Source organism: Sminthopsis crassicaudata, chromosome 4, assembly GCF_048593235.1.
Source record: "Sminthopsis crassicaudata isolate SCR6 chromosome 4, ASM4859323v1, whole genome shotgun sequence".
NCBI lineage: Eukaryota > Metazoa > Chordata > Mammalia > Dasyuromorphia > Dasyuridae > Sminthopsis > Sminthopsis crassicaudata.
The window spans coordinates 239,352,099-239,362,419 of record NC_133620.1 but is presented as its reverse complement, the minus strand read 5'-3'; positions in this window follow the sequence as shown (position 1 = coordinate 239,362,419).

The following is a 10,321-nucleotide window of genomic DNA, read 5'->3' as shown; positions in this document are numbered from 1 at the left end:
TCACCTGTGAAGCAGCCTAAGCCTATGACAAGATTAGAAAAAGCATTGGTTAAAGCTAAGAGAGAAGGACAGGATATAAGTGATTTTATACATGCATATACTGTGATTGAAAATACTGACTCTGTAGGTAAAAAAAGGAGAAGATATGCACCTTTAGATTTGAATAAAATTAAAGATTTGAAAAAAGGTTGTACCCTTTATGGGGCTACATCAGCTTATGTCAAAATGTTATTAGATGGTTTGTCTTATGAAGTCCTAACCCCGAATGATTGGAAATCCATAGCAAGGACATGTCTGGAACCTGGAGAAAATTTATTATGTTTTGCGGAATTTCATGAATTATGTAAAATTCAAGTCAGATGCAATTTGGAAATAGGAGTTAATACACAATTCACTTTTGAGCACTTAGCTGGTGAAGGTCAGTATGCAGAGAATTCCTGAACAGATTAATTATACCATGACAATATATGAACAAATTGCTAAGGCTGCAATAAAAGCTTGGGGTGTCCTTCCTGGACAGAAAGATCGTGGAGAGGCTTTCACTAAAATACAGCAAGGTCCCAATGAACCTTTTGCAGATTTTGTGGGACGTTTGCAAACTGCTGTCAAAAGAACTATTGGAGAAAATTCAGCTACAGAAATAATGACCAAACATCTGGCTAAGGAAAATGCCAATGAGATTTGCAAAAGAATTATATGGGGATTAGACAAAGATGCTCCTTTAGAGGAGATCATAAGACGCTGTGCTACAGTGGGAACAAATGCTTTTTACACCCGGACAATGATGAATGTGGAAAGGCAGAGTCCCTCCTGGCAAGGGACTTCTAGAGAAACTCGGCGATGTTTTCAATGTGGAAAAATTGGGCATCTAAGAGCTCAGTGTAGATATGGAGATACAGTGAGAAGACAGGGTGAGAGAAGACCTAAAACTCCATGTCCAAAATGTCACAAGGGCCTCCACTGGGCCTCTGAATGTAGATTGACCCAGGGAAATGACAGGTGGGGCCCAGCTTCAGCCCCCCAAGTGGGGCATGATGGCAGCCGAGGTTACATCCAGAGAATTTTAAGACATGATCAATCAGCCAAAAGGAAATCAGATGGAAGAAAGGGATTGAAATTAGGAAAAATAGAGTTGTGTGCAGTAGAGACTACCGAAATACTCCCTGGAGAAGTGAAATCTGTTCCTGTTGAGCCTATGGATCCTTTGCCTCCAGGCACAGTAGGCTTGACCATTTCACCTTCTGAGAGTGCCTACAAAACAGTGTCCATCCATACACTGATGTGGGAGACTGGAGAACGTGTATCTAATATCCCAGTCACTAACACAGGCAGACAAGGTGTGATTTATCAACCAGGAGAAGTAGTAGCATCAGGCTTATTGTTACGGACCCCTAATAAGCAACCTTGTGATAGTTGCCTAGATTTTGACTCCAATGAACAAAATCCAGGAATATATTGGACAGCAGCTGTGACAGCTGACCGACCTATGCTCACTATTTATATAAACGGAATACCATTTGAAGGATTGGTAGACACGGGTGCAGATCGTACAGTTATTAGAGGTGCCAATTGGCCCAGTCACTGGCCAAAGATTAAAGCAGACACCTATATGTCTGGGGTGGGAGGATCAATAGCAGCAGAAGTTAGTGCTAGGCCTTTGAGATGGGTATTTGAAGGAGAAACAGGAGCTTTTACTCCTTTTGTGGTTGAAAAAATCCCCATCAATCTGTGGGGAAGAGACATTTTACAGCAGATAGGATTACAAATAAGCACTTCGGCTTTTTAGGCAGGGCTGCTGTTGAAGGCCTACCTGCACTTTCACCAGTTCCTATTCAGTGGAAGACTGATTCACCAGTGTGGGTAGAACAGTGGCCCTTAAGAAGTGATAAAATTCAGGCCTTATTAGACATAGTGCAAGAACAACTTGACCAAGGACACTTGCGGCCTTCTCTAAGTCCTTGGAATTCCCCAGTATTTGTGGTGAAAAAGAAATCTGGAAAATGGAGGATGATAACTGATCTAAGAAGAGTAAATGAACAGATGGAAACTATGGGAACTCTTCAGCCTGGACTTCCATCTCCTACTCAGTTGCCAAGAGAATGGCCTCTATGGGTTATAGACATTAAGGATTGTTTCTATTCTATTCCTCTAGATAAGGAGGATATGAAAAGATTTGCTTTTTCAGTGCCTAGTGTTAATTTGGCCGAGCCTTATAAAAGATATGAATGGACAGTTTTGCCACAGGGAATGAAAAACAGCCCTACTATGTGCCAAATGTATGTTGCAGCTGCTCTTGCTCCAGTAAGAAAAGCCTTTCCAAAAGTAATATTGTTACATTATATGGATGATATTTTGGGATGTGCACCTGAGGAACAAATGTTAGAAGCATGTCTACAAAAGACCATGGAAACATTAAAGTACTACAAACTGCATATAGCTACAGAAAAAATTCAAAGACATGCTCCTTTTCAATATTTAGGATATGAAGTATATCCTAAGACACTCACAGTACAAAAGCTTTCTTTAAGAACAAAGAAGTTGAACACCTTAAATGACTTTCAAAAATTAATAGGAGATATCCAATGGATGCGTCCAGTGTTAGGCTTAACTACCAATCAACTACAACCTCTATATGACATTTTAAGGGGAGACAGTGCTTTAAATTCACCACGCCAGCTTACAAAAGAAGCACAAGAGGCTTTGAGAGAAGTTGAACTGGCTTTATCCAATGTGGTTGAAAGAGTCACTCAAAAACCCTTGGAAATATCAGTTTTTGCTACAAAAGAGGCACCCACAGCAGTCCTTCATCAAGGAGACAGAGTGATTGAGTGGGTGAACCTCCCAGCACAACCAGAACAAAGCCTTACACCTTACCCAGTGCTTGTGGCTAGGATTTTATTAAAGGCTATTAAGAGAGTAACACAATTATCTGGAATAAGTCCTGAAAAAATATACACATTCTATACTAACACACAAATTAATGTATGCTGTGAGACCATCCCAGAATGGCAAATTTTATTGGCCACCGCTCCAAATTTTGCACATGGGTCTCCATTAAAGATTACCTGGCTACTACATAATTGGAGATGGATTTTTGAAGAAAAGGTTTCTAAGGTTCCTCTTAAAGGACCAACAATCTTTACAGACGCCTCCAAAGAAAATATTTGTGCTGTATACTCTCATGATTTAACCATAAAGAGAGTAGTCAGGACTCCTTTTCAGTCCACTCAACAGAATGAATTATTTGCTATCATGCTAGCTCTTACTTATTACCCAGGAGACGTAAATATAATTACTGATTCAGCCTATTCAGTAGGTGTAGTACAAAGAATTGCCACAGCCCAAATAAAATTTGCAGCCTCCAATATTTATCAGCTCTTTAAGGAACTTCAAGAGCAAGTGAGAAAACATCCAGGCAAGATTTATATCTTGCATGTCCACTCACATAGTGGACTTCCAGGTCCCATTTTTGATGGAAATTCAAAGGCAGATAGCCTTCTAACCATGTTAGCCAGTAGTCCTTTATTTCAGAAAGCACAAGAATCTCATTCTAAATATCATCAGGCTGCTCGAGCTTTACGTTTACAATTTGGAATCACAAGAGAGGAAGCTAGGAGCATAGTAAAAAGCTGTACAGCTTGTCTTCCTTTCCATGCTCCTACACTCCCTCCAGGGAAGAATCCTCGTGGTTTGAGACCCAATGAAATCTGGCAAATGGATGTGACCCATTATAAATCTTTTGGTCGTCTATCTTTTATTCATGTCGTGGTAGACACCTTTTCAGGATTCACATTTGCAATGCCAGCAGCAAAAGAGACAGCCCGAGTGGTCACTGAATTCCTTATACAAGCTTTTGCAATTATGGGTGTGCCACTAGCAATAAAAACAATGGACCTGCATATACGTCCAAACATTTTACACACTTTTGTGCACAGTATAAGATTTTACATACCACAGGCATACCCTTTAATCCTCAAGGGCAGGCAATAGTAGAGAGAAGAAACAGAGATATTAAGACACTCCTCCAAAAACAAAAGAAAGGGGGAGCCACAGGTAGCCCTAGGGAACTTCTAAATTTAGTTCTCTGTACCATTAATTTTCTAATTTTTGACAAAGATGCACTGGCTCCGGCAGACAGGTTTTATAACCCACCAGAAGGGCAGTGTCCAGTGCGAGCATCTCCACTGTCCTTAGATAATCGCCAGGTGATGTGGAGAGATCCAGAAAGTGGTGAATGGAAGGGACCAGATAGGTTAATTGCCTGGGGGAGAGGGTTTGCTTGTATTTCTTCAGCAGGAGAAGGAATCAGATGGGTGCCAACGAGTCATATTCGCCTTGTCCATCAGAGAGAGACAGAAAAAGAGAAAGACCTCAAAATAAAGGAGAAGATCTAAGAAACATCTGACACTGAAAGAGCATGGATAATAAGAAGACTGTTAAAGAACTTTAAAAACCAGCAGGAATCATTGGACTTCCTCACACAAGATGAGACTAATGGACAATGGACTTATGGACATTTATAAATTTTCAATTTATGATTATTTGATTATGTTATTTGTTATATACTTCTAGAATGTATTATGTTACTATGTTACTATGTGCTTATGTAATTTATGTAATTATCTGTAATACTTCCCATATTGATGGATTTATGTTTCAAGGTCATGACTGTCCTATGTTCTAAATCAAAAGAAAGGGGGAGATGTTAGGATTACTAGGTGAGAACTCGGGTTGTCTGGACAGTGACAAGGTGAGAATTCAGGTTGTCTGGATAATTACAAGGTGAGAATTCAAGTTGACTTGATAGAGGGGGCAAGCTCATTGGCTGGGGTGGTTCTTCCCAGAAGCCCTTGCATTATCCCATGCCCATTCTCTGGGAGGATAAAAGAGACAGCATTGGGCCCAGAGAGCAGATTGGACTGGAGAAGGATAAGAGCTGGAGGAGATTCAAGAAGAAGACTCTGCATTGCATCAGGCTTGACGGTGCTCTCTGCAGGAAGGGAAGTCACTTCTCTGGACAAGAGTTAACAGCAACTGCCTGGAGACAACAGTTCGTTACAGGAAGAAGAATCTGTCGGAGAGATTTGAGTAGAAGACACAGCAGATCTCTTCCCAGAGAGTGATCCGGCAGCTTCTAGAGACGACAGCTCAATACAGTTTACCTCTCAGACTTGTGGAGGAGGAAGGAGTTTGTGTCCAAGGGAGAACTAGAGACCATTATTGATCACAAAATGGAATATTTTGATTACATCAAACTAAAAAGTTTTTGCACAAACAAAACTAATGCAAACAAGATTAGAAGGGAAGTAACAAATTGGGAAAACATTTTTACAGTTAAAGTTTCTGATAAAGGCCTCATCTCCAAAATATACAGAGAATTGACTTTAATTTTTAAGAAATCAAGCCATTCTCCGATTGATAAACGGTCAAAGGATATGAACAGACAATTTTCAGATGATGAAATTGAAACTATTTCCACTCATATTAAAGTGTTCCAAATCACTATTGATCAGAGAAATGCAAATTAAGACAACTCTGAGATGTCATTACATACCTGTCAGATTGGTTAAGATGACAGGAACAAATAACAATGAATGTTGGAGGGGCTGTGGGAAAACTGGGATACTGATGCATTGTTGGTGGAATTGTGAAAGAATCCAACCATTCTGGAGACCAATCTGGAATTATGCCCAAAAAGTTATCAAAATGTGCATACCCTTTGACCCAGCAGTGCTACTACTGGGCTTATATCCCAAGGAAATACTAAAACAGGGAAAGGGACCTGTATGTGCCAAAATGTTTGTGGCAACCCTTTTCATAGTGGCTAGAAACTGGAAAATGAATGGATGCTCATCAATTGGAGAATGGTTGGGTAAATTATGGTATATGAATGTTATGGAGTATTATTGTTCTGTAAGAAATGACCAACAGGAGGAATACAGAGAGGCTTGGAGAGACTTACATCCACTGATGCTGAGTGAAATGAGCAGAACTAGGGGATCACTATACACTTCAACAATGATACTGTATGAGGATGTATTCTGATGAAGTGGATATCTTCAACATAGAGAAGAGCTAATCCAATTCTTATTGATCAATGATGGACAGAATCAGCTACATCCAGAAAAGGAACACTGGGAAACGAGTGAGCACTGTTTTCTTTTGTTTTGTTTTGTTTTGTTTTGTTTTGTTTTGTTTTGTTTTTCTTCCCAGATTATTTTTAGCTTCCCAATACAATCCTTCCCGTGCAACAACAACAACAACAAAATTCAGTTCTGCACATATATATTGTACCTAGTATATATTATAAGATATTTAATATGTATGGGAATGCCTGCCATCTAGGGGAGGGGGTGGAGGAAAGGAGGGGAAAAATTTAGAACAGAAGGGAGTACAAGGGATAATGTTGTAAAAAAAAAATTACCTATGAATATGTACTGTCAAAGAAAATGTTATAATTATAAAATTTTATTTTAAAATGTTAAAAATAAATAAAAATAACAATAATAATTAAAATCTTTATTTGTAATATCTGGACTGGCTTTCTGGAGGGCCTTGGTCTCAGCAGAATAATCACTACGAGAATAGACAGGAAAAAAGTTCAAAGTCTTTATTGTCTCCTTCAGTCTCCCATTCTGCACCAGCAGTATCAGTCAGCCAGCCAGTCTACAGTCTTTTGTCTCTTCCAGTAAGACAGTCAGACAGTCAGCAGTCTGCACATCTCAGTCTCTGATTTTGGTCTGACTGACCTCTTAAATACTCTATTATAATTACATCAATTCATCATGCTGAGTATACACCAATCATTATGTCACGAGTGAACCATTATCTCATCAGTTCCACTGAGTTAATATCTTGTTGTAAGATTACATCACTCATACTAAGTCTTAAATATACTTTTTCAGAGTTCCTATCCTCTATGCTTACTATATTAAGGAATACAGAAAAAGTCTTTGACAAAACACAATATTTATTTCTATTAAAACACGAGAAATCATAGGAATCAATGAAGTGTTTCTCATAATGATAAGTAGCTTCTATCCAAAACCAATAGTAAATATTATTGTAATGTTCTTCTCTAAATTGTAATGTTCTCTGGGAGCATATTTCTTGGGGAGCTTCTGGAGGCAGCCTTAGTTTCAGTTCAGAATAATCACTCCAAATGCAGCCAGGGATTAAAGTCCAAATCTTTTATTGTGTCCTTCAAAGTCTTGTCTCTTTTCCCAGGGTCCAGTTAGCTTTACTAGAGGCCTATTTCTCTCCTTAGTTCCTGAGAGCTCTTACCACTAGTCCTTTGTCTCTTCCAGCTTCAGCCTCTCCTTTCCCCAATGTCTCCAGCCTGCACAAAGGTAAAAGTTGGAATGAATCTTGAATTATCCTCCCACTTGTGAATCTCCTTGATGTGTGTGAATCTCCTCTTTATATGTGCTCTCTAAAGGTGTGAACCCTTTAAAGGTGTGAACTAAGTACATAAGCATTGTATCTATCCATGACTTAGCACCTTGTTTCAAGTTCTGGCCCATACCATATTATCTATAATATTTATCCCTATCTATCTATCTATAATAAGTTTAAACTTGGAGCCTTCCCAATAAGATCAAAAATGAAGCATTTTTCATTATAACTACTACTATTTAATATTATACTAGAAATACTAGGCATAGATAAAAGACAAGAAAAATAAAGTAAAGGAATAAAAATAGGTGATGAGGAAACAAAACTATTAGTCTCTAAAAATGATATGATGGTATACTTCGAGAACACTAAGTGAACAATGGACAATTTCAACAAAGTTGTGAGATATAAAGCAAAACCATATATATCATCAGTATTTACATATACATTTACATATAAATACACATACTGTTCAGGGAGAGATGGAAAGAAAAATTGCATTTAAAAAATTTTGGACATTATAAAATACAAGAGAGTTTACCTGCCAAGATAATCATTGGTATTATAGGAACAAAATTTAAAAAAAACCTTTCACATAAATAATTACAGATATGAAAATTGTAGAAATATTAATTGCTTCTTGATAGGTTAAGCCAATATCATGAAAATTATAATTCTACCTAAGTTAATTTACTTATTCAGTCTCTTACCAATCAAAGTATTAATGAATTATTTTTTAGAGCTAGGAAAAAATACAAACAAAATTCATGCGAAAACAACAAAAGGTTAAGAGAATATAAAAAATAATGAAAAAAATAAGGAAGGCAGACTTGTAGTTTGAAATTTAATCTATATTTCAAAGAAGTAACCATCAAGACAACACTGAATGAACTATCTCCAAAATTGATAAATGATCAAAGAATGTGAAGTTTTCAGAAGAAATCAAGACTATCAGTAAATATATGAAAAAAAATGTGCTAAATCACTACTGATTAGTTAAATGCAACTTAAAAACTCACACCTATCAAGTTGACTAACATAACAAAAAAGGAAAATAACATGTGGAGGAGATGTGGAAAAAATGGGCAATACGGCATTAATTGCACTGATTAGTCACATCATTCTGTTGAATAATTTACAACTACACCTAAAGGTCAAAAATCTGCATATTCTTTTACTCAGCAATACCACTGCTAAATTTGTATGCCAAGGAGACCAAAAATAATAATAATAATAATAAAATAAAATAAAAATAAAAAGGGGAAAGGACCTATTTGTTCAAAAATGTCTATAATAGCTCTTTTTGTGTTAGCAAAGGTTTGGGAAATGAGGGGATTTTCATCAATTAGGGAATGGCTAACCAACCTAATTGTATATGATTGTGATGAAACACCATTGCATTATACTTTTGAAAAACTGACAAAGAGAATGCTATCAGCAAAACCTGGGAAGATTTAAATAAACTGATCTGAAATGAAGTGAGAAGAAGAGGTGAACCTTGTACACAGTAACAGCAATATTATAAGAATGATCAGTTGTAAAAGATTTAGCTACTCTAATACAATGGTCCAACACAATACTAAAAGGCCCATGCTGAAAAATGCTATCCGATTTCAGAGAGAACTAAGACACTCTTAATGCAGATTGAAGCATACTTTAAAAAAAATCATTTTCTTTATTGCTTTATTGTATTTGTATTTTCTTGTGCAACCTGGCTACTATGGAAATATTATTGTGTAACTTCACATGTATAGTCAAAATCAAATAGCTTGCTATCTTCTACAGGAAGTCTTCCAGATTCACCCAGCTTGTAGTACTTTTCTCTCGGAATCACTTCTATTTTTCATATACCTATATGGCAACATATTTATTTACACATAAATTCTAACTTAAGTTGTCCATATTTTTGCTAGTGACCTTGACTCTTATATTATGGACCATGCCCCAGGAATTTGAGGCTTCTCACTTTTGGAATACCTATACTAGGGTAACACACTCCTGCTTCATGATGGCCTGCTATATCTAAGCTGTCTATAGCCAAGATTCACTTTATCCTTGAGACATCTATCATAATCTGCCTATCCACAACTATATAATCTCTATCTGATTAATTTATTCACTTTTTTCAGGTCTGAAACCACAGCAAATCAATAGTTTTATAAAATGTATGCCAATCTACTTGTATGACTCAATTTAGAATCCTTAAAATTTGTTAAACCAAAATATCTCTTTCTTACCACTTTTCACTATTAGAATGTCTGCTCCTTGAGGGAAGGGACTGATTTTGATTTGTTTTTTAAACAAATACTGTAATATAGCATTCCCAATCCCTCTATTTTTATCTGCCTGCATTTTTAATTTCCTTCACAGGTTAATTGTACATTATTTCAAAGTCCAATTCTTCTTGTGCAGCAAAATAATTATGCATATGTATACATATATTGTACTTAACATATACTTTAACATATTTAACATGTATTGGTCTACTTGCCAGCTGGGGGAGGGGTGGGGAGAAGGATGGGAAAAACTGGAACAAAAGGTTTCACAATTCTCAGTGCTGAAAAATTACACATGAATAAATAAAATAAATAAAATAAATAAATAAATAAAAAGCTATAATAATAAAAATATTGTAGTGCTCAGCACATGGAAAGGATTGTCATGGTGATGGTTCTTCTTCTTCGTCTTTTTCTTCTTCACCATCATCATCTTGAATGAATGAATAGAAAAGTATTTATTAAACATGTACTTTTGTGCAAAATGTACTCTTAATTCCTGGAGATACAAATTCAAATACAAGATAATCCCTGATCTAAAGGATTTTAACTTCTAATAGAAGAGATAAAATATTTAGGGATTTCAACTGCAAGTCAGATGGAAAAGCCCTAAGATCTTTATAATACAATACAAAGGATATGATGCATCT